Below are 26,039 nucleotides of genomic sequence, written 5' to 3' on the forward strand. Positions count from 1 at the left end.
CAGAATATCCGGATATTTGTCGTGGCCATATCCGGATATCCATATTCGGATATCATATCTGGATATCAATATCCGAATATCTCCAACTCCATATCCGAATATTTCAATACAGAATGCAGATTCTGCATTTCGCGAAGATATCCACCAAAGGTTGCATTTTTAACACATTTATACGTCCAAGAATCCTTTTTTAATCAAATTTAACCCAGTACTCATGCTAGTTACTTAATCATCTTATTAATCATGCCAAAACTCAACCTTTAAGCAAGGAAAACTCATGATTAAGGGTGACGAACTTACCCAAGGCTTCAAAACAGAAACAAGGTGGTTCTTGGAGCTCTCAAATCAGCCTCAAAGTACAAACACAATAAGACTACGAAAATGACACTCGAAGCTTGGTTATTTTCTTCACAAAGTAGCTTCTTGAAGCATCAACCACCAAGAAAATGACTTCAACAACTCAAGCCATGGAGGTCAGCCCACAAGCTCCCACAACAATGGCTGAACACTCAGAAATGGGGAGCCTCACTTACTCACAAAGCTACTTCACACTATCCCAAGGTGCTTTGGTGAAGGTTCAATGGAGAAAAAAGGTCTCTTGGCTCAAAAAATGGAGGAGAAGGCAATGGAATAATGCCAACCTGATCAGCCCCTCCAAGAGTGTCACGTAGCAGCTGTATGGCCTAGGGTTTTGGGTCAAGTTATGTATTTATAGACCAATTAAATTTTAACACATTGTATTAGCACTAATGTCTACGCTTAGCATTTTAATCCCAAACTTAGAATTCTGAACCTAGTCATTTTTCTAAGTTTTCTCATATTTTTATTTTATTTTTTGCAGCACTTTGTCGGTACGCGCTTTTACGAACCCGGTATCAGTTCTGGCACCAGTTCTTATTATTTTGACTCCAAACTTGTTATGATAGTCCTATATATTATTCTAGTGACATATACATACTTTTCATAATTTTCCGGGATACTTCATCGGTACGCATTTATACCGTGAGGCAGAACCGGTATCTGCACTTTTCGTCAGAAAAGCGACTTTCAACATTATTAATCACTTACCATAATTATTTAAGCCTTCTCATAATCATTAGGGTCAATTATAGAATTATCTCATTAATCTCATAATTAATTAATTAAATTCCTTAATTAACGGTGCAGGTTCTTACACCAAATCTATCCAAAATCTTTTCAATATAGGCCTTTTGCGATAACCGTAAGATACCTTGAGAGCGATCTCTAAATATCTATATTCCTAAGACAAAATATGCATCGCCAAGATCCTTCATCATAAAATTTTTAGTAAGAAATTTCTTGGTTTCTTGCAATAAGCCTATATCACTGCTGGCAAGTAATATATCATCAACATATAGTTTCAGGAATATGAATTTACTCTCACTGAACTTGTGGTACACACAATCTTCTACCAAGTTCACCTCAAAGCCATATGAGATGATAACCTGATGAAATTTGTGCTACCATTGACGAGAAGTTTGCTTAAGGCCACAGTTGGACTTCTTTAATTTGAAAACCACAGACTTTGAATCTCCAAATAAAAAAAATTTCTGGTTGCACCACATAAATGGTCTCATCAATGTTACCATTGAGAAATGTTATTTTTACATCCATCTGATGTAGCTCCAAATCCAAATGAGCTACAAGTTCCATTATAGTCCTAAAAGAGTCTTTTGTAGAAACCGGAGAGAAGGTCTCTTTATAGTCTATTCCTTCCTTCAGAATGAAATCTCTTACAACAAGATATGCCTTATCGATGTTGCCTTCAGAATCCCTTTTGGTTTTAAATATCCATTTACAACCAATAGAATTTTTCACCTTTAGGTAACTCAACAAGATCCCAAACATCATTATCTTTCATAGATTTCATCTCATCTTTAGTGGCACAATCCATTTATGAGCATAAGAGCTTTCTAAGACTTGTTGGAAGTGGATTAGATCATCTTCCTTCAAGCCTAAAATGTTTTCATGCTCTTGAAGAAACACAATATAATCATCTGGAATTGTGTTTCTCCTTTCTCTAGTGGATGTCCTTAATGACACTTCTTGAGTTTGTTGACTTTGTTCTTCATGTGGCAAAGGCGGTGGTTCATTGTTATCTTGACCTAAAGCAATGTCAGGGACCGAAGCATGTTCCATAACAATGTCATGAGGTACCTAATCATTAATTGTTTGTACTGGAATTGCATCTTGAATGACGACAATATTAGGAAGAGAAATATAATTTTCTTCGTCTTAAAAGACAACATTCCTTACTTTATCTTCCCCCAAACTCACCATCCTCAATGAATTTGGCATTTTTTGTCTCAAAAAAATAAAATACTGTAGTGGGATTATAAAACTTAAAGCCCCGAGAGCATTCAACATATCCAACAAAATAGTAGCTGATTGTTCTTGAGTCAAACTTTCTTTCTTGGCCTATAAGGCCTTGCTTCAGTTGGACAACCCTAAATGTATAAATGCCTTATGCTAGGTTTCTTTCTTGTTCATAGCTCAAAGGGGTTTGGTTACTGCTTTAGTTAGGACCCTATTAAGGACATAAACTACAGTCTTTAGTGCTTCTCCCCAAAGTGACTTAGGTAAAGAAGAATGACTAATCATACTTCTCACCGTGTCTTTAAGAGTCATATTTCTTCTCTATACAAAAAAAAAGAAGGTAAATACCTTATCCTATTTCTTTTTCTTCTTTATCATGGGTGATTCATTTGCAATGTCCTTAACTCTCTTCTTTCTCTTATTTTAAGAGGTTAATGCCACGTGAGCACTATCAGTCTTTTCTCACCGTAACCATTCTTCCTCTTGCACATAGTTAGCAATGAGCTCATTAAGAATTCAATTTTCCCTTTGAGTTTTATAGCTAACTACAAATTGACCTTATTGTGCAGGAGGAGAGATTATAACTATATACATGAGCAACTCACATGGCAACTCTAACTTTAATGCCTTTAGTTTTTCAGCAAGGTTAGACATTTTCATAATGTACTCCCTTATGTTTCTCTTTCCATTATACCTCATATTAATGAGTTTCGACAAGGTTTGACCAATTTTGGGCTTTTCATTTCAAGCAAAGTATTGCTCGAGTTCCTTTAGAAACATCTTGGCACTAGTAGCTTCAGCTATCGAGCCCCTAAACGCATTTGGAACAAAGCATTTCATGATCATCAAACACATGTGATTTGAGAGATCCCATTTCACTACATCATTCGTATTCGAATTTTCTTGAGTAGAAGTGGGTTTCAAATAGAAACCTTTTCGGATAATAAACCCATTAAAAAATAAAATAACAATAATAAAGAAAATGATTCTTTATCAATCCTCAATGTAAATACATGCATACTACAATGCCCAAAAAAATTTATATTTGACTTTTAAAAAAAGAATATCAAATATAAGAAAACCCCAAAATCAAAGACCTCAAACATTCGATTTCTTTCAAACTATAAGTCCAAAATTTTCTAAGAGAATTCATTGTTCATTCAAATTCTCAATTCAAACAATAAACGCTCATCAATTATAAAGCCAAAAGTTTCAAACATTGCATCTTTATGCTGATTCAAAAGTTTAAATAAGAAACTCTTATAAACTGCGAATCCTAGATTTTCAAAAGATTGTAACTTTTGTTCTAAAACCAAAAATTACAGTCAGGGAAGAAAATAACAATACATAGCTAATATAAAATATATGAGATGGAACCCACGTTCAAAAGACAATAAAGCAAAACTTTTCATGATTAACCATATATAAAAATCACAAAACTTAATTCCCTCATGATCCAATATGTTGATAACCATTTGATGGAATATTAATTTCTTTTAACCTTATGTTGATAACCATCACCAACAAACCAAGATCCATCATACCAAATCATAAAGGAATATTAATACAAAGGTGAGACATACATGTCTCTATAGCAGCGGAATAACCTTGATCTTCTCCTTTGAGGTATGCGATCTTCTTTAGTTAAATAGCCCTAATGCTTATTCTTTAGTATGATATTCTCTTTTAGGGTATATGATCTTCCTCAGTCAAATAGCCATAATCCTTATTCTTTAGTATGATCTTTTCCTTTGGGGTATGCGATCTTCCTCAGTCAAGTAGCCCTAATCCTTATTCTTTAGTGTGATGTCTCCCATTATAGTGTTTTCTTTATTATTAGGCCAGTAAGCTTTCATTATACCTAGTTGGTCCAACACTGGTATCCATCCATTTGTCTCATATTTACTTAGGAATCTATTTGGGCATCTTTATTTGATCACGTTAATTTCCCCAATTATATATTGACGAGTCTCCAATTTACTATGTATTAAGGGTCAATATGAGTGTAAATTGATTTAAAAGTAATTAAAAAGTATGAGAATTATAATTAAAATGTTATTTTATTCTCAATAATATTCTCATAAGATTTCTGATATTTTGCAGTAATTTCAGCTCAATAAATAGATAAATTGGAGATATCAAGTAAAGTTGTTTGGATTTCTGAATCATTGAAGATCTTATCAAATCTTCGTTTGAATATTTTTAAGGAAAGTTTTCCATTAAATTAAAAAGAGGAAGATTTGAAGGATTTGGTCAAAGATATGATTAGAAGATTTGAAGGATTGATTCAAAGATATTATTAGAGATTCTAGTCAAGATTCTGTTGAAGATTTGATCAAGATTTCTAAGCAAGACATAAACTCTATAAATAGAGACCCAGACCTCATAGAAAAGGAATCTTTGGCTGGAGAGAATTCTTGGAGGCTCACGCCGGAGATCAGGATTCTGACGGAGTTAATGATCGAAGACCATTGATCTTCCATCTTCTTCTTCTTTTTCTTTATTGCTGGTATGAATTCTTTTTATTGTTTTAATTTGTGTAATCCAACTATGTCTGGCTAGTTTGTTTTTGTAGTTGGGATCACGGACCCAATGTGAATCCTTTATATTTTTTGTATTGATATTTTATAAGTTAATTAGTTAGCTTGTTTTATTCTACCTGGTTTAATTTTTCATATCCTGTTTAGAACTGATCACTCTAAATTATAGGGCTTTGAGGGTTAGAATTCACAATAGACATATTGAGGTTTTAATCTGGACAAGGGTAAAATAAAAATTTGTGTATGATCTAAACATATGCTTACATAAATTGCAGACTCATAATTCAATTGCTTAATGCTTAATTCAAAAGGGATTACTAAGACATTAGAATTCAGATTGGGTTAAAGGGTTGAAATCACTAAGACATTAAGGTTCAACTATTTTATAGGGAAATATTGAATTGTCTGAACAAACGAATTAATTGATTATAAAATACAATATAGGAATATAAGGGAGGATCGGAGGTGAAGTTCATCCTGGCTATATACTTTTTATAAATTTTTCATCAATATTTTCTCGCGTTCTTGATATCTTCTTGCATGCGTTCAACCTTAATTGTTTTTAATTTTCTGTTTTAAATTTAAATATATTTAAATTCTGTTTTGAAATTCTAAATTCAATTCCTTTCACAACTCAACCAATTTTATTTTTCAACTTAAGGGGAATAGTTAAACTAGTACTTGGTGCATTAATCCTCGTGTGAACGATACTCTACTTATCACTTTATTACTTGAAACGAACGGTATACTTGCTGATTTTGCAACAAGTTTTTGGCGCCGTTGCCGGGGATTAATTACGCCAATATTAGTCTTAACTTTTGATCTTTGAGATTGGTTTTTTTTTTTAATTTTTTTAATTTTTTTAATTTTTTTTAACTTTCATTTTATTTTTTTATTTTATTTTATTTTTTATTTGTGAAACCGTCAGATTCCAAGTCTCCACCATCATCTTCAATTTCCCAAAGCCCCACCACCGGTAAGCACCACCGTGGACCACCTCCCCTTTCCAATCATCTTCCTCGGTACTGCACCTCCACCGACAGCCAACACTACCAAACCATCGCACCACCTTCTTCCTAATCATCTAACCACCGCTGGCCACCACAACCACCCACACAACCCTCAACTAACACCCATAGCCACCGAAGCCCACCTCTCACCACCAGCCATCTATCACAAATCCACACCCAACAAAACACCCAGCCAGCCCTCACACCGTTTCATCACCAGACCACCCACAGACCCAATTTCAGCAACCAGCTGAAACCACCAACCGCCGGCCAAACCACAACCATTAACAACCCTCCACAGCCACACCAACACCGACCGCACAGCCATCAACTTCCATCCCAAGCTCACGGCCCCACCCATTTTTATTTTAAACCCACACCCCTGTATTTCATCACCGTCTCATCCTTTAAATTTTTTTTTATTACTATTATTATTTTTAATTATTTTTTATTTTATTTATTTTTTATTTATCTTTTATTTATTTTTATTTTTATTTTTATTTTTTTTTCATTTTTTTTTTTGATTTCTCTCTTTTATGCAAGGTAAAGCTAACAAGGAAACTTTACAGTTTGATCCAGAAATTGAGAAGACTGCAGAGAAGAACCGGAAGCTAACCCACTAAGGAAGCAAGAGGAATCCTCTTTCAGAGCCAAAAGCAGAACCCGAGATGGCAGCACTGAATCCACCACCGGACGAAGAATTGATGGAGTCAATCTTGGCTCCATAGTTCACAAGGCCAAACTCTAGCATCATCAGACCACCAATCAACGCCAATAATTTTGATATCCAGCCAGCACTGATAACTCTGGTGGAGAAAAACCCATTTGGCGGAGAAGATTATGAAGACCCCCATGATTTCACAGACAGATTTCTGAGAATCTGTGACACAATAAAGCACAACGGAGTGTCCGATGATGCAATTAGACTCTGACTGTTCCCTTTTGCTGTAACAGGGAAAGCTCTTAGATGGTTGGACAGACAAGCCCTCAACAACATCAGAACGTGGGACGAGCTAGCAGCCAAATTCTTCGCAAAGCACTTCTTAGGGAGAAATACAACAAGTTGGTGAATGAAATCACCAACTTCACTCAACAACCAGGAGAAACTTTATGTGCATCTTGGACCAGATTCCAAGAATTGATCAGAAAGTGCCTCGCATATGATCTGCCAGACGGAAAGAAGGTCAGAATCTTCTACAATGGAATGACAGCAGACTCTAGAATGGTCGTCAATGGTGCAGCCGGTGGGACTATAGCAAAAAAGACAACAACTGAAACTTTAGAGCTGATCGACTTCATGGCAAGGGCTGATAACGCATCAATAACGGTTCAACCAGTTCAACCAAGAAGGGGAATCCTGTAGTTGGGAAACAATGATGCATCACTTGCAGAACAAAAGATCCTATCTCAACAGATAGCTAGTCTGAATGCAAAGTTGAACAAGTTACAACTCTCTACAGCTCAAGTTGACTTGGTCAACTGTGAGTATTTCCAAGGTGAGCATGATACTAACGTTTGCCCAACATTGGTAGGAACATATGCTTTACAAGTGAATGGAATCTGGTATGAACCAAAACCACAACAGAATTTTCAGAGAAACCATAACAATGCTCCAGGAAACAACTTCCAAAGGAAAATTCAAGGTGGAGGTTTGGATTACAAATCCAACAACTATTTACAACCTCCTCCAATTCCACAAACTCAAATATCTGAATTAGAGATAGCACTGATACAGTTGACAAAGACCACTGAAGCGTTCATTGAAGAGACCATGACTCATCATAAAAATCAAGATGCATCAATCAGAAATCTAGAAACTCAAATTAGGCATTTGTCAAGACAATTAGCTGAGAGAAGTCTTGGAACATTCCCCAGTGACACAATAATCAACCCAAGGGGGCACTGCAATGTCATTACTACTAAAAGCGAGGATATAGAAAAAGTGGAAGCTTCTACAAGGAAGAATGAGCACACTCAAGAAGACAAAGAAAAAGAAAATGAGCAACCTCCTGCAGTTCAAAAGAAGCAATGAGATTTCTCACGTTTTGAGAAATCTCCATATCCTATGGGGAGCAAGCAACATGAGCAAAGGAAGAAAATGTCTACATTTTTAGATATTTTTAAGAAATTGCAAATTAACATTCCTTTTGCAGAAGCTCTGGAGAAAAAGCCTTCGTATGCACAGTTCTTGAAGGAGACATTGTCTAAGAAGCGAAAGCTCACAGAGGAAGAACCTGTCACGCTAACAGAGGAGTGCAGTGCAATCCTACAGAAAAACATGCCTCCAAAGTTGAAGGATCCAGGGAGCTTTAGTATTCCGTGCACCATCGGCAAGACGACAATAGAGAAAGTCTTATGCGATCTTGGTGCTAGCATAAATATGATGCCCCTCACCCTGATGAATAAGCTGGGAATTGATGAAGTCAAGCCCGAGGATGAATGTTCAACTGGCCGACCACTCAACAAAGCAAGCACATGGTATTGTGGAAGATGTTCTCGTCAAGGTAAACAAATTTTTAATTCTTGTTGATTTTGTTATTCTTGACATTAATGAAGATGCCAGTGTGCATATGATCTTCGGGAGGCCATTCCTAGCAACCTCATAAGCATTAATCGATGTACCTAAGGGTGAGTTGATAATGTGCGTGGATGGAGAGAAAGTAATATTTAAGGTACTTACAAATGAAGCTCTATTGCCTGCATCTTAACCTAAAAACCAAGTTAACTACATTGCGAAGCAAAAGGTTGAGGAACGGAACAGGAAGGAAGTCCATCAGCGGAATGAGGAAAGCAAGACAAAGGTTAAGATGGAAAAGCCCAAGAGCAAGGAAGAACATGTGAAACCTAAGCTTAAAGTTTCTGAGAAACCTCCTCCTCACCCACGTGCATATGATCCTGGAAAGACACAATGCTGGATCAAGAAGACTGGGTCATCAATGGTAGCATGCTTCCAACCACCGTAATCACACAGGGTACGTCAGGCTCGTGACGTCAAACAAGCGCTAGTTGGGAGGCAACCCAATAGTCATTTTTCTGTTTTATTCAATTTATCTTTAATGTTTTCTTTTTGATGTTTTTAGATTATGGTTTGAGTATATCTCCTTTTTACTGATTAGTTGATGATTATTCTGTTTACTTTTTAACAAGTGTGTGTGTGTTCCACCTACGCAGAATTAGCTTCACTCGACTAGTTTAGTTAGTTGCTGAGGACAACAACATTCTAAATCTGAGAATTGGGCGCATACTGTATGCGAGACCTGCTAACTGCAGAATCACACAACCGAGACATCTAACAGAAATTTTTCTGTTAAAAAGGGGAGATATTTTAACCTTCATTTTTATATATTTAATGTTTGCTGTCTTAATTCAATTATTCTTTTGATTTAAGTTTTTAGAAAAAAAATTAAAAAACCCAAAAATAGTGAATTCCTGAACAAGCGTTCCTAGATTTTACAAAGCTTACTCAGTGATTAAATAGATTGAATTATAAGAAGCATGATATCTATGGAGCATTTAATTGTTTTTATAATCTGAGGATGATGACTGCTCGTTTGTATAACTATTTTGGTGAAAATTCTTAGATAATGCTTGATGTGAAATTTTGAAATTAGATTCTAGTTTGAATTATAACTGCGAGGATTTGAGCCTAAACAGAAATATTTTTTCGAAGAGGCCTCACTGTAGTAGTTTTCTAGAACCTGATTTGTTTCTCTGGCTTGTATGCATTACTGACATGATAAAGGCATGTTTATTCTTGTTAATTTAAGGCCAAATAGCCTACCAAGAAAGAATTCCATTGATAGCCTCTTTTGAGCCTTAGACCAATTTATTCAAAAACCTGATGAAAAATTATTTAACCATTTCTCTATTGACACACCTTGAAAGAGATTGAAATGCTGATCAAAGGAAAAAGTCAAGGTACTTCTCAAAAGAAAAGTTAAGTAAGTTGCAAAAGGAAACAGAAGAATGGTCTGCAAAAATACTGAAAAAATGCAGCTCAAAAGAGAAAAGAAAGAAAATATCTGCAAACAAGGAAAGAAAAAAAAGGTAGTGAAAAAGGGAAAAGAATCCTAAATTGATGAAATGTGGCATAATTAAAAGACTGGGAAGGAAGTAATGTCAAAAATCTCAGGATTTCAGTCTCTCAAATTAATCAGCCTCTGACCAAAAGATTCTTACCCCCAAACTAGGCCAAGTTATAACCAATCAAAGACCTTTTGATTAGTCTATGCATGTCAAATGGGTTCCTCAATCTAAGGAATTGAGAATATGTTCAAGCTTATGGAATTACTGCTACAATGATGGAATAAGTGTGAAACCCTCAAACACTAGAGTGATGAGAGTTATATATTTATCTAGTGAGGAACATTCAAGTTATGATCTGAATTTCTTGATAAAACTGAAAAGCATTGTTTAGAGTTTTCAACAAGAAAATTATATATGCATAGCAGTCTGATCTCTTAAGATAATTGTGTTTCATGTTTTCTCTCCACAGAATTCATCCTTATTTATATTTTGATCTAGTACATTGCTGAGGACAGCAACGTTTAAATCTGGGAATTTTTTGATGTGTCTCCAATTTACTATGTATTAAGGGTCAATATGAGTGTGAAATTGATTTAAAAGTAATTAAAAAGTATGAGAATTATAATTAAATTGTTATTTTATTCTCAATAATATTCTCATAAGATTTCTGATATTTTGCAGTAATTTCAGCTCAATAAAGAGATAAATTGGAGATATCAAGTAGAGTTTCTTTGGATTTCTGAATCATTGGAGATCTTATCAAATCTTCGTTTGAATATTTTTAAGGAAAGTTTTCCATTAAATTAAAAAGAGGGAAGATTTGAAGGATTTGGTCAAAGATATGATTAGAAGATTTGAAGGATTTGGTCAAAGATATGATTAGAAGATTTGAAGGATTGATTCAAAGATATGATTAGAGATTCTAGTGAAGACTCTATTGAAGATTTTATTGAAGATTTGATCAAGATTTCTAAGCAAGGCATAAACTCTATAAATAGAGACCCAGACCTCATAGAAAAGGAATCTTTGGCTGGAGAGAATTCTTGGAGGCTCACGCCGGAGATCAGGATTCTGACGGAGTTAAAGACCGAAGACCATTGATCTTCTATCTTCTTCTTCTTTTTCTTTATTGCTTGTATGAATTCTTTTTATTGTTTTAATTTGTGTAAGCCAGCTATGTCTGGCTAGTTTGTTTTTGTAGTTGGGATCACGCACCCAATGTGAATCCTTTATATTTTTTGTATTGATATTTTATAAGTTAATTAATTAGCTTGTTTTATTCTACATGGTTTAATTTTTCATATCCTGTTTAGAACTGATCACTCTAAATTATAGGGCTTTGAGGGTTAGAATTCACAATAGACATATTGGGGTTTTAATCTGGACAAGGGTAGAATAACAATTTGTGTATGATCTAGACATAGGCTTACATAAATTGCAGACTCATAATTCAATTGTTTAATTCTTAATTCAAAAGGGATTACTAAGACATTAGAATTCTGATTGGGTTAAAGGCTTAAAATCACTAAGACATTAGGGTTCAACTATTTTATAGGGAAATATTGAATTGTCTGAATGTAACAGCCCGTTGTACACCGGTATTATTAACATTAATTATGATATTAAGCGCAGTTACAATCACAGCAATTCATTTATAAAAATGCGATTCCGATTATTACGCGAGCATTTAAAACATAAAAAGGCGTAATAATTAAAAGCTGTGACCGTAACCGTAAACTCTTGCGGAAGACTTATTGAAACTATTTTTATAACTCACATTACTTATTATAAGTTACTAAGGAGTTCCCATAAACTCACATAGCCAATTTCCAAACTTTACGTTTGTACCAATTCGGACATGTTTCACTCTTAATTTTTCTGCGACCAAACCGATCACAACCAAACTTTCTTCTCGGATTAGATCTTTGTCTTACTTAATTCCCTTTTTAACAAGCTATCATACGCTCAATTCGGAGCTCATCTGCTCCGGTTATCGCCGTTTGAAGTTGGATCAGCGAATAGCCAAACAACCCCAAAAACAGCTCCAAACCACTCACCTTACTCGAATTACTGCACTCAATCCATTCAACCATTTGTTATCAAATTTTTATCCTACAAACTAGACATCTCAAACTTCATTTTTATATATTATACGCTTAATTTGACTGAGAAAAGAAGCGGGAATGAATTTCCCAAATCCGGTCCAGAATCTGCCTCAGGTGCAGGGCACATGAGCAGTCCGTGTTTCTCTATTTTTTTCAGGCCTAAGATCAACCCATAATTTCCTCAAATTTTGACACACGGTAGCGGACATCTCAACCTTCAAAATGGCGTATGGCACGTCCCTATTGGACCTTTATGGAGGGAGATATGCTCTCCCGAAGTTCGCCTAAAATCTGCCAATTCTACAGAAATTTCGCCAGAGTTTCCTTTGTTTTTCCAATAATCCCAAATTTGTAAAAATCATTTAAACCTCAAATGTACCTAATAAACACATGATAATACAGTAATAATCCAGTGGGTGGCACACACAAGGACCAACAACGCCTTGGGGAACTTACAACCCAATCCAGTGTATAGTCATTAGGCATATAATTCATATTAATCATACTTAAGTAGTTGCAATCACTAACACTTTTTTCATGCATATTTTCATCATACATGTAATCATACCCTAAAATAGGCCTAAGACCCTTCCATCATAAATAGTCATGCATCAAATATGATTACAATATTGCTTTACACATTACAAATTGAAACTTAAACTTCAACTTACATTCTTCCAATATTACAACTTAAATTCAAATGACAACATAACCAAATACATAACTACTAGACTTAGGCAAAATGGCATGAACAAATATGCTAATGAAGCTCATACAACATACATATGAGATGTTCATGCCCTAAGTCTAGCCTAGGCCACACGGCTAACAAAATACAAAACATGAAGCACTCCCATGCTCACTCTACGGGCCTCTTGCCCGCTGCTCCTGCTCCACTGCTACCTCCTGAAATAAATGCCCCGAGACGAGGTGCGATATACGAATATATCTCAGTAACCAAGAGGTTCTGGAGAAAACTCCACCCAATGGTTGACTTCGATGCATATCAATAGAATAAAACAACCACTTTGAAAACGGGATATAGCAAGGGATTTAGAGAAATGGGGGATATAAAGATACAAACTACGACGATACGGGATGGTAACCCCAATTCCACCTACGCCCTGGGCATATATAAGCCTATGGGTATCATCCAAGGTGTGTTCACAGAAACCACAACCATGATGCCCAAACCAACCAAAACGCCAAAGACATTCCTAGTGTGCTCCTACCCAGATCACACACCATGACACACAGTCAACTGGAACTCTCTCCTGGAGACCTATCCAGCGGAAGTCCGAAAATGCCCGAAGGCTAATAAAACTGTCTACTGGCCAGAGACTCGGTACATAAGTACCCATAGCAATAATGCATGCATGCTCATGTGTTCTATACTATTCATACACACTTCCTACCGTTGCCATCAACTAGCAAGGTGGAACAGAAAAGGGGAACAAGCCCCAGTACCAAGAGGTTACCTTAAGTAATTTCCTCACTAGCTCCGCAGCAGTTTATCCCTCAACTTGGTACACAGCAGAATGCCTACACAGAGGATATTCCGAATCTCTTATAATTCAAACAATACATGCTAATTTACAATTATACATGCATTGAACTAAATACATACCTCAATCCACTTGGTCCAAGACCAAGGGTAACTCCCAGGTTCAAGTTTCGGGATTCAAATCAACGTACGGCAACCTATACAATTACGTACATCCATCAGTACGCGTCAAATATCATCAAAACGCAAAATCACAAAAATCCTCCCTTGATGGTTCGGCCATTAAGTGTAATTTTGAGATTTATTTTTCTAAATTTTCTTTCTCATTTTGTTACGTCTTATAAGGTTGTCAATAGGCCAATTCAAGTGTCGGTTCGTCATTTTCGCATCGGATTACATCAGAACGCGAAAACCGCAAAATCCCCCATTTTTCCTTTGGAGGTTCGGCCATATAGGTGTTAATTGGGGATTTATTTTTATAAATTTTCTTTCTCATTTTATAACACTTCCTTAGGTTGCTTAGAGGCTAGTTCAATCGTCGTTTTTCCGTTTTACGACATTTACGCATCGTTTTGCGAAATATTTCACTTTGGGCTCATTTAGGTCTCTTAACACAATTAATTTTTCCCATTGATTCAAACACTTTCCAACCACAACACAACCCATCTAAGCACCATATAACTACATAAATCATCATCCAAATCATTTTTCAACATCAATTCCTCAATTTTCCCTCAAAGGTTCGAATTTTACCCTATGGAATCCCAAAGGATTTCTTTCCATTTTCAACCATTCCTCAACTCAACCAATCACATTATATCATCATTCTATCATACAACAACTCATTATCAACATCACAACACATTTTTCCAAAATTCCATGTCATGACCATCAAATTATTCTAAGTTAAAATTCATCATATTTCACCTAAAATTTTCATTGCGTCTCTAGCATTAATACATCATTCTAAGGCATTATCATCTAATAGACATTTTCCATTTGAACTCTCTAACACAACACATCATAAAATCCCTCTTTTAGGGTTCATAAACCTAAATCACAAATCAACCATTGAAATGTTGAAATAACTCACCCAAAGTTGGAGCATTTGAAAACTCCATGAACACCAAAATTCCCCTCCAAGTCGCGGCTGAAAATGGGTAGGATCTCCTCCCAAACGCGATTTCAAGGCTCAAGAAGGGTATCAATGGGTTTGGAAGGTTCTTCCCAACAAATTTCAACACAAGAATGAAGTGATTTGGTGGAGAAATGAGTGAATAATGGAGAAAATAAAAACTTGCATAATGATGAAGGGGGAGGGGGGCTGACTCGGGTTTGGGGAGAGAGAAGAGAGTGAGGGTGATGATGAATAGTGGAGTGATGATATGTTTAAGTGACTTTCAAGTGGGGTGGGTCCCACGCCACCTCACACGATTCAAAACTTGTCAAAACTCCCACTAAACGTCCGTAAATTCAAAGCCTATTTAGAAACTCTAATTTTTAACATTAACTATTCCACTTTAATTAGGCTTGATCAGATGAATTCAGAGTCCTCCATCTGTTCGGAGAAAACACTGTTTTAAGCTATCGCGCGCGCCGTTGGCACGTTTCCCCAAAATGACTTACTTTCATCAAATTTCATCAACAATCATATTTCCTAACTCATTAGACCATTTGTAACTCATATTTGAAACCTAGAGCTCAAAATTCAACTGGCACGTTTTACGGTGCAATCGTAACGCAGTATTTTTACCTGCGAAAAACACTATTCATTGATTTTTCTGAAACTTGCCTATCCACTCAATTTTTCGTTCTGAACCCATTTCCAGGATTATTTTTACCATATGAGACCTTCTACTCAATTTTTATCTGCCTAGGGTTGCGTGTTGGCTAATTACCGTTTTATCCTTTCTTTGTATTTTGGCCTAATCTTTAGGATTTTCACTAATCCATCACTTGATTACACACTTAATGGCTTAAATACTTAATTTAAAATTGTGAGGTGTTATACTGAACAAACGAATTATTTGATTATAAAATACAATATAGGAATATAAGGGAGGATCGGAGGTGAAATGCATCCTGGCTTATACTTTTTATAAATTTTTCATCAATATTTTCTCGCGTTCTTGATATCTTCTTGCATGCGTTCAACCTTAATTGTTTTTAATTTTCTGTTTTAAATTTAATTATTTTTAAATTCTGTTTTGGAATTCTAAATTCAATTCCTTTCGCAACTCAACCAATTTTATTTTCGAACTTAAGGGGAATAGTTAAACTAGTACTTGGTTCATTAATCCTCATGGGAACGATACTCTACTTATCACTTTATTACTTGAAACGAACGGTATACTTGTCGATTTAGCAACATATATTAAATAGCATAATATAATTATTAATATAATATATAGCCCACTAACACATTAGGAAATATAATTTCCTAATATATATATATATATATATATATGTATATATATATGTGTATGTTGGACGTTTAGCAAGTGCACTAGTCGTACAAGTAATAAAATGATGAGTAAAGATCGTTCCCACGAGGAATTGTGTTCAAACACCAATATACCATAGAAAACTAATTTGAATCAAATAAGAGTTTGTAAAAATCATGAATAATTTGTCACCAGAAAATTGATTTTGAGTAAATTGACACAAGTAAATATGGATTAGGAATTAATAAAAACAACAAGTAGTCAGAAAACAACTTTCCTCCATGATAAACCATATAAGAATTGATCATATGATGAATTCCTTTCCATGTGATGTTAATCAACCTTTTACTTATCATCAAGATGTAATCCCTTACTACCCTGATAGAAACATTAATCAGAAACCCCAATCCCTTGGTGATTTCTTTCTTAATACATGCATGAAATACTAAGGTTTTAAGATTACATCAGAACTCCAGCATCAATCCCTTGAGTACTAGAATTCTGATGTTGAGATTATCAAATGCAGAAGTCATATAAACATCCTTGTTCTATACTACTTCATTGATAGAAATAATTAACTCAGAAAATCTCAAATCAGCACATGAAAAATACTTCATCATATTAATCAAATCAACATAATATTATCATGGAGTTCCATTGCGTTCAGAGTACAAAGACTCTACTCAGACATGACTAAGGAATAAATAAGAGAAGAAGAAACAAACTTCATTTCCATGTTGAAAGTCTTCAATCTCCAAACTATTACAAGGAAATCCTAATACAAAAACTAAAAGAATTTAGAGAGAAGTCAGACTATGTTTAAGAGAGAGAGAGAGTTCAGATCCCCCAAGATTTTCCTCTAAGTGTCAAGGCTTTGCCTTATATAGTGTTACAATTAAAAACAGAAAACTAATGTGGGCGCTAAAACGTCCATAAGTGGCCGTTTTAGCGTCCATGCTTTACGTATGCTCAACTGCTTTTAACTGATTTCAACGCTAAAACGTTAAGGAATGACCGTTTTAGCATCCAAACTTGGTGAATGCTCAACTAACTTTAACTGACTCCAACGCTAAAACGTTTGATTTGGACGTTTTAGCGGTGAAGACCAGAATCTTTTTCCACTTTAGGGCGCTAAAACGCATATTGCAGGCCGTTTTAGCGCCCAAGACCAGCAATTTTCCATCTTCTTAGTGTAGCAGCGCGCTAAAACGCTCTGTGTGGACGTTTTAGCGCTCATCACCAGCAAGTTTTGGCCTCTTTCTGTAACAGGGCGCTAAAACGCTCAGTGTGAACGTTTTAGCGCTCAACACTTAGGCAATTTTTCTCCTCTTGAGCTCCAGAATCTTCTTCCTTCTCCAGTTGTCTTTCAAGCTTGCTTTTCCTACAAGAATCATACAAATTTCCAATAAAGCTCTTGAACTTGTAATTGAGGACATCTTAGGACATTAACCTTGTTTTTCATCATTTAATCACATAATTTGATCCTAATTCCTGCTAAAAACCATGATGAACTAAGGGTTCATCAGTGTATATATATGTATATATATATATATATATATATATATGGGAAATTTTATATTGATGGAGTCTATAATTATTTTTCAATGCGTCTAATATATTATTTCTTGTAGGTAATTTGAAATTTGATTTTTATTATAAACTAAAATTTAGAAGTCTAGCGGCTGCTAATAATTTTGAAAATATGTTATTAATTTCAAAAGCAAGATCTGATATGTATGAAATGTGTCACAAAGGTATTTTGGCAGAGTTATGATATTTTAATTAAAAAAAACTTTTGGCATCTAATGAGTATAGCTCAGTTGGTAATACAGACTGAATAGGTGGGGAGAGAACCTAATATATATATTTGGGGTGAGACGAGGAGCTTTAATTTTAACTAAATCCCAATTTGAAATTAGTCTTGTAATTATCTCAAAGAGTTAAAACTTGTAAAAATACTCAGAGCTAACTTGTCTCAATTAGATAATTATGTTCGGTATATATAAAAAAGAACTGTTTGTGATGTAAATTCATTAGTGGTAATGTTTTGCTTCTAAGGCCTTGTGATCCTATACTATGCATATTCTGATTCATATATATATATATATATATATATATATATACATATAGGTAGGATCCTTTGACACAATATGAATTTTGAAATTTGACACCTCATATGAGAGCCATTAGATCAAAAAAATATCAACGAATCTGGTTTGTAAGTATGTGATACCATTGATCTTTTTCGATCCAACAGCAGTTAGATGAGGTGTCAAACTTTAAATTTTACACTGATGTCAAAGGATCCTACTATATATGTATATATATATATATATATATATATATATCATTAATCGGAACGTTAAAAATGAACGAAACTTTATTGAAATTATTTGAAATTTGGTTTTGGATTGTTTTGTAAGATAACCACATTTATTCAATTTTCAGGTAGTTAGATGTTAATTATTGAAGGTTTTAAGGCACTTTAAAGGCATGTTTTATGTTAATTTTACACCATAGTCAAATGCCCACCTACCCATAATTTTAACGTGGCCGGTTTTCCCTCTTTTGCAATCAATTTCGCTACAGTGCCCGCTACAAGAATCCAAACTCAGTAATTTTCGCATTCAAAAGATATTCTTGAATACATTTTTTTCAGTTATTAAATCCTGCATAGCCCAAGATCATCATACTTACATGCTGTAGATACAAGGTATATTTTGATGATAACAAAATGGCAACAACAAAAAGAGAAGAGCTTTGATCAAGAGCAAAAAACATCAACCATATGTGGATATTGAAGATTTATGATGTAGCCACAGTAGAAGAGTAATGCCATATCAAAGTGGCAAGATGATTGGATCAAGAGCAACAAGGAATAATTAGAAGAGAAACACAAAGATCAAAGACAACAAACCATAGACAACATCTAAGAGAAGCTCAATATTATAACCATGGTGAAAAATGATCAAAACCAACAAAGTGTCAAGCATTGTCATATTCAACAAGTCAAAGCATCAAGTTCAAGAAAAAATCCAAGACACAAGACATGAAGTTAAGTCTACAATCATACTTAGAATATTTGTGAGGGTATGTGATAGATTGCATTGCATGAGCTCAAAGTTTTTCTCAAAGTAAACGTGTTTTTCAAATTGCATAATCATAACCTTTATATACTTGAAAGAAATTTGAAAAATCCAAGGTAAAGATCCATGACATATTTCATAACTTCAAAATATATTTATCAAGTCAAGATCTTTCACAAAAAGTGGTTGGGAGCAAGGTAGAACACATTTGAACTTAAAATTTGTTGCTTAATTTTGCTGCTTCCTTCCATACAATTTTTCGTATCTAAGATTATGGATTTGGATCTTGTGTTCTCATAAAAGTGGTAGATCTTTCTTTTATCTTTCCAACGAGACCAAGATCACATCAATCCGACAAGTATAACTCAAGTTATGCTCAAAATACACAACAGTGTTCTTGCAGTGAATAATGTATTCGAATACCTGATGAAGTATTTGAATACCCCACGAAATGTATTCGAATACTCACTGGGCAGAAAGTCTATAACGGCTATAAACAGCTATAAATGAAGTATTTGAATACCTCATGAAAAGTATTTGAATACTTACTGGGCAGAAAGCCTGAAACGACTATAAACGGCTAGTTTTATGAAAAATCACTATAAATACATTCCTTATGTCCCTAAAATGAATTGATCACCATTCCTACACATCTTAAGGATGATTAGAGAGCTTCTACACTATCATTTGCATATTCTTTCATATCTTTCAAAGATCAAACATATTTGAGCTCATATCTTGAAAATTCATATACCCATAGTGCTTCAAGTTGTATATCCACACTTTGAGAGTGTATATTCATTTCCAAATATTTCCTTCCTTGTATTCTTGAGTTGAAAGGGTTGTGAGACCCATTGTTTAAAAGGTAGCCAAATACCTAAGTAAATTTGGAGTGAATTGTAAAGTTGCCAAGTACTCGTACACTTGGATATTGTAAGGTATCCAAGAACCCGAAGTCATTGAAGATTGTAAAGGTTTATCAAGCACCCCTGAAGCTTGAATATTAGTGAAAGATTTGATCGAGCGGCTTCAATCTGGACGTAGGTCACAAGTAGTGGTGACCGAACCAGGATATATTGTGTATGCAATTCTCTAAACTCTAAACTCTTTATTTCTAGCACTTTAATTGCTTCTTTGATATCTTGTATGTGCTAGAGTAGGTTCTATAATTTTGATACATTATATATTATAGATTGTTTGAATGCATTGATTAGCTTTTCACATATCAAAGTTTGCTTGAAATGATTATTTAGAAACTATAAGGGGGCTTTTGCGAAAATATTGTAATACTAAATCCACCCCCCCCTCTTGAGTATGGAAGCCACATTCCTAACACATGCATCATTAACCACTGGGATTGAAGAGCATGCACTAATATTGTGGATTGATGCATTTCAGTCAAAATACCCGAAGTTGCAAAGGCTTGGGTAAAAATGACACTTGGTTCTATTATTGTACTTAAACGTTAAAAATGAACGAAACTTTATTGAAATTATTTGAAATTTGGTTTTGGATTGTTTTGCAAGATAACCACATTTATTCAATTTTCAAGTAGTTAGATGTTAATTATTGAAGGTTTTAAGGCACTTTAAATGCATGTTTTATGTTAATTTTACACCATAGTCAAAATATTCTTCATATATATATATATATATATATATAGAGAGAGAGAGAGAGAGAGAGAGAGAGAGAGAGAGAGAGAAATATAAGAATTATATTGTAGGAAGAAAAATCTGGTCTTGTTACAGATTATAACTATATACTACGGGTAGTATATAGTTATAATATTAAAATATATTGTCTTTGCCCTCGTCAACCGACAACCTTTTGAGGAGAGTGAATAAAAATAACTTTTAATATTATAACTATGTACTATGGATAATATATAATTATATTTCTTTGCATGACCAAATTTCTTTTATGTGACATGAGGGATTGAAAGCCAATATATACACACCTTTTGTGTTCAAAGTCTAAAATACAATTGAACACATTTGCAATTTTATGTTAAAGGAAATATATATATATATATATATATATATATATATATATATATATATATATATATATATATCGCCTTTTGTGTTCAAAGTCCAAACTACAATTGAACATGTTGCCTTGCTAACAGTTATGCAAGTAAGCACGCCAGTATACGCGACAACAAGTAATATAGGGCTTTTGTGAGTCCCAGTTATCGTTCCCACAAGGATCTTTGGTGTTTTTGACTTTGAATGAAAATTGTAATTTCTATAACTGAATCTAATCTAAAAAGAAAGTAAAAATAAAAATAAAATAAAAGCAAAACTAATCCAAAATAGCACTGACCACATTACTCTATTTTTTTTTATAATTTTCTGAATTAAATTCTTGAGCTAAAGGATGATAAATAGTAGGAAAGCAATTTAAGTATCTGATGTAAAAAGATTTTTATATAAGAAAAAATGTAAAACATAATGATGATTGAAAATTTAAAATCAAAGGAAAAGAAAACTGAGTTTGCGAAAATGCTTGGAAAATTAGGTTAAGCCTCGGTTTACCTTTCCCAACAGCACTGGAATGAAAGACAATTACAGATTATTAAAATTCAATTCTCAGTTAAAGGATCACTTCTTGTTGATTTTAATCCCTTAAAATCATTTTATCCACAACTTTCATTCACATATCCCTGTGCTAAATGAAGAGAGAACTTTTGAATCACAAGTCCAAAGTTACATGGTGGCTGCCCTTATCCCTAAGTGACAACCCTTGAATGCTCTCACAATCAAATCCATGTGCTTAATGCATTTCCAGAATTAGTCACCTCTCGATGACTACTTCCTAACACAACATCTACCATCAGGCCTCAATGACAGAATATTTAAATACTAGGCATGGCATTAAACAACTGAGAATCAAATTTTAACAAAAGAAATTAACAATAATCCATTACTGAGGTTCGGGTAACCTAGACCCAACCTTCAAAGGTTTAGCTCATACCCATAAGGGTTGAGCTACAAAAACAGCAAACAAAATGAAAATTACAAAAGAAAATAAAGTGTAGAAAAATTAAACTACAGCACTGAGTACTATTCACAGAAATAGCCTCGGTACTGTACTGACATGCTCTAATAAACAAAAAATAGACTCCATTACAATACCAGAAACGTAAAAATAAAACTAAAGAAAAAATGGAAAAGAGAAATGAAAAAGAGGAAGAAGAAGCTCTCTAAAGCCTTTACCCATAGCTTCTTTATATCTTCTACTCCTTGCAAGCAGCAACAATGTGAGCCTTTAGATCAAAATCCATGTGTCTCCTCTCACATAATGAGATCAACCAACGTATGTGCACCTTTCCACTCCACGTTCGCTTCGCACCATCAACCCGTAACTGCCTCAGATTCGCAAAATAAAAAAGAGATTCTTCTTTATGTGTGGCTGGTTTGATTTGTAGAAATGAATCAGGATAAGTGGTTTGGGATTGTGACTTGGGTTTGCAAGTCTCAACTTTTTTCTTCTTTTTTTTCACAATGCTGAGCCTTTCTTTCTCTCTTCTTTCTTTGTTTCTCTTTCTTTCCTTGGGCTTCTGGCTTGCATTAAAAATTCCAGCCCATTTCTTTTCTTCTTATCTTTTCTTTCTTTTCTTTTTTTCTTCTTTGCTTTATAAAGTATTGGAATGTGGGCCTGAAAACAAAAATAAAGTCTATTATCACTTAAAGCAATAACTCTCCAACTCAACGTAATTTGGGGTATCCATTAACACAAGGAGTATATATCTTTTACATTTTCATATTAAAAACCATATATTTTAAGTCTCATTTCATGGACTTATCAGAACACATTTGCAATTTTATGTTAAAGCCAATATATATAGACCAATAAAGTTGTACAACATGCAATATTTGCATTGGCATGTTTGATTCCCCAATAGATTCATGTCTTAGACCAGGAGTAAAGAATCTTTGACCATAACTTTTCAGTTTGTTGAATTCTGTAGAGAGGTTCAATAATAGAAGGCTTTTAAGGGTCTAGGAAATACGCCTTAAAATAAAAATAAATAAATAAATAACTACGAAAATCTACTATTACAAAAGCTAATGCAGAAATGGCAGATTACACTACTTCCCATTTAAATTTTAAACTCTTGAAGGAAAGGTAGACCATTATGTGGGATGGAATGTAGACCATAAAGGAGCTTTATTTTGTTTGGAGCTATCCATGGCAACAAATTACTGAGCCATGAATAGTTGAGATATGCATGACTAATGGAAAGCATAATTTCCTTCAACTGAATATATATTAATTAAGATATAATTTGAAAATGTTGAGACACTGTTGGCGAAGGGATTGTTCCTTCTCATTTTACGTTTTGTTTTATCATCACCGTAATAATTGTAAAGAACCTTGAGGTCACCACCCCAAAAGCTAGCTCAAGGGGTGGGAGTGCCCAAGGTCTTATAAAGGTCATATTAGTTGCCCATCCAATCAATGTGGGACTATATATCTCAACACGCCCCCTCACGCAAGAGCCTTTTAGGCTAGAAGCGTGGAAATTGCACATGCCCATTTTTGGTTTACCTTTTTGTGCTTTTTTTTTTTATTTTAATTCCACTTTTTTAAAGCGGGGGACGGTGAGGCTCTGATACCATGTTAAGAACCGTGGGATACACCACCCAAAAAGCTAGCTCAAGGGGTGGAGTGCCCAAGGTCTTATAAAGTCCATATTAGTTGCCCATCCAATCAATGTGGGACTATATATCTCAACAATAATCACCATTTACATATTTTTATTATTTTTCCCTTTTATTATTGCTATTACTTTTTATATGAACAGTACCACTATAATTATCATAATATTGCTGCATGATGGAAAGTTTACACGTGCGTGCACGAATTCAAACAATCACACGATGCGTACACTTATAGCATGTATATCTGTACAACTGAACTCCATCGTCATAGCATGCAATTAACTAACTACTCTTATTTTCGTCCTAATTATAGTTTTTTTTTTTAAATAAATCATCATTAAAAATTATTTAAATCAATTCCTTAAAATGTTGTTTTTATTTTTTTATTTTTTTTAGCTGACCTTACAAAATTTATTCCTTAGAAAAATAATTCGTTAAATAAATAAATTTAACTATATATGATTATTAGGAAGAAAAAAAAATTCTAAAGTGAATGTCTCTATACTAAGCAAATAAAGGTATATCCAATATTAAATTTTAGTGAGTTAAAATCATAGTTCACTTCAAATTAACTCATTGATAAATACATCATTACTTACTTTAGCGACTAGATTGTTAATTCAATTTTCAAACCTATTAAAACAAAAAATATGCTTCCCTTAGCCGCCACACTTTAGTGGTCTTTTGTAATATTGGAAACCACATAGATATTCAAGCTTGTATATGCACATGGATGTGTTAGGATAGACAAAGAATGAACAAGACCAACCTTGTTTTCTTCCTTTTGGAACAGTCACCATGTGTTCCAACACCTACGCAGATTGTGGGTCATATCACTACTCCCCACTCCTTTCGTCCACTTGACTTGTGTGGCCTATCATATACGACAAAAAAATTTGTTCGTATTTACAACACACATGACAATTAACGAACCATTTGGTTGAGCTTTTGAAAAAGTACTTTTTATACATTGCTTTTTTTTAAAAAAAAACTTTTTTTTAAAAGGTAAAGTTATTTTATGTTTGGATGTATAATCTGAAAATCACTTTTATATAAAAAAAGTTATTTGGATGTTAAAATAAAAAATAAAACACTTTTTATATATAAAATTACAAAAAGGATTTCTAAATTTTTTTTAACAAATTTTTGGGATTTATGCAAATGAAATTTGGAGAATATGATTGCAATATCAGAAAAAACATTCCACAAACTCCTCCAATGCTATAGGAAGATATTTGATTGTAAAGTGATAGGTTGTTGAAAGACCTAACTAAAAAAACATGATAGTGATATAAGGAGAGATAAAATAGGTACGATATGGTGATGTTAAAATTGTATTTTAAAAATTTATATTATCTTTTAGTTTCTCTTTTTTTTCAAATGTAACCAACTACTAGTTAAAAAAAAGCAGCATTTTTACATTTATTTTAAATTTTTCATTTTTAAAAAATTGTTATCCAAACATCTAAAAATTCTCAAAAGGACTTTTTTAAAAAAAAAAACAACTTTTTAAAAAATAAAAACTCATCCAAACAGGCACTAAAGCTACTTTTGGCCTGCTGCTCCAATCGGATCGTTAATTCATCCAACATAATGAAGGGTTTTTGTTTAGGAAGTTATGCACATTTGAAACATTACTAATACTAATTATCATAATAAGTTCTATATTCTTAGAAAAGTTTGATGCATTATTTTTAAAAATAAAACGAATTTTCAATTGAAAAACAATTTTTTGGGGTAACACCATCCACTGATGATGCAGATGCAATGGATATTGCAGATGCAATTGCAACTTAGTGGAACGCACGTGACTTATATTTAACTGATTAAGTTAAAAGCCAGTTGTATCAGCTACAACTGACTCAGTTAGCTTAGTTAGCTTAGTTAGTTTTCTGTTACTCTTTAGTTACTGATTAGTTGCTTAACTCAGTTAGATTACCTTAGTTGAGTTAGTTTACTTCATTTAGTTTAGTTTTTGTTCTCTGTATATAAGCCTCTGAGGCTTCATTTGGATGTATCTTTTTCACAATTAATCAAATATTTTTCATAAGATGGTATCAGAGCAATAAGCTCTGGTACTCACCATTCTTTCCGCTGTAAAGTTTTGAGTTCTTGATCATGGCAAATCAAGGTGCTCTTCCAGATTTTCTTACGAATCCAGCTAACATTTTCTTTCTTCATCCCAATGAAAGTCCAGCGTTGGTGTTAGTTAATCCAGTTCTTGATGGAAGAAACTATCACAGTTGGGCAAGAGCGATGACAATGGCGCTCCTCTCAAAGAACAAATTAGACTTCATAGATGGAAGCATTCAACCTCCAC

Source organism: Gastrolobium bilobum, unplaced genomic scaffold (genome assembly GCF_033153095.1).
Source record: "Gastrolobium bilobum isolate Gb01-03AN ecotype WA unplaced genomic scaffold, APGP_CSIRO_Gbil_v1 utg82674, whole genome shotgun sequence".
NCBI lineage: Eukaryota > Viridiplantae > Streptophyta > Magnoliopsida > Fabales > Fabaceae > Gastrolobium > Gastrolobium bilobum.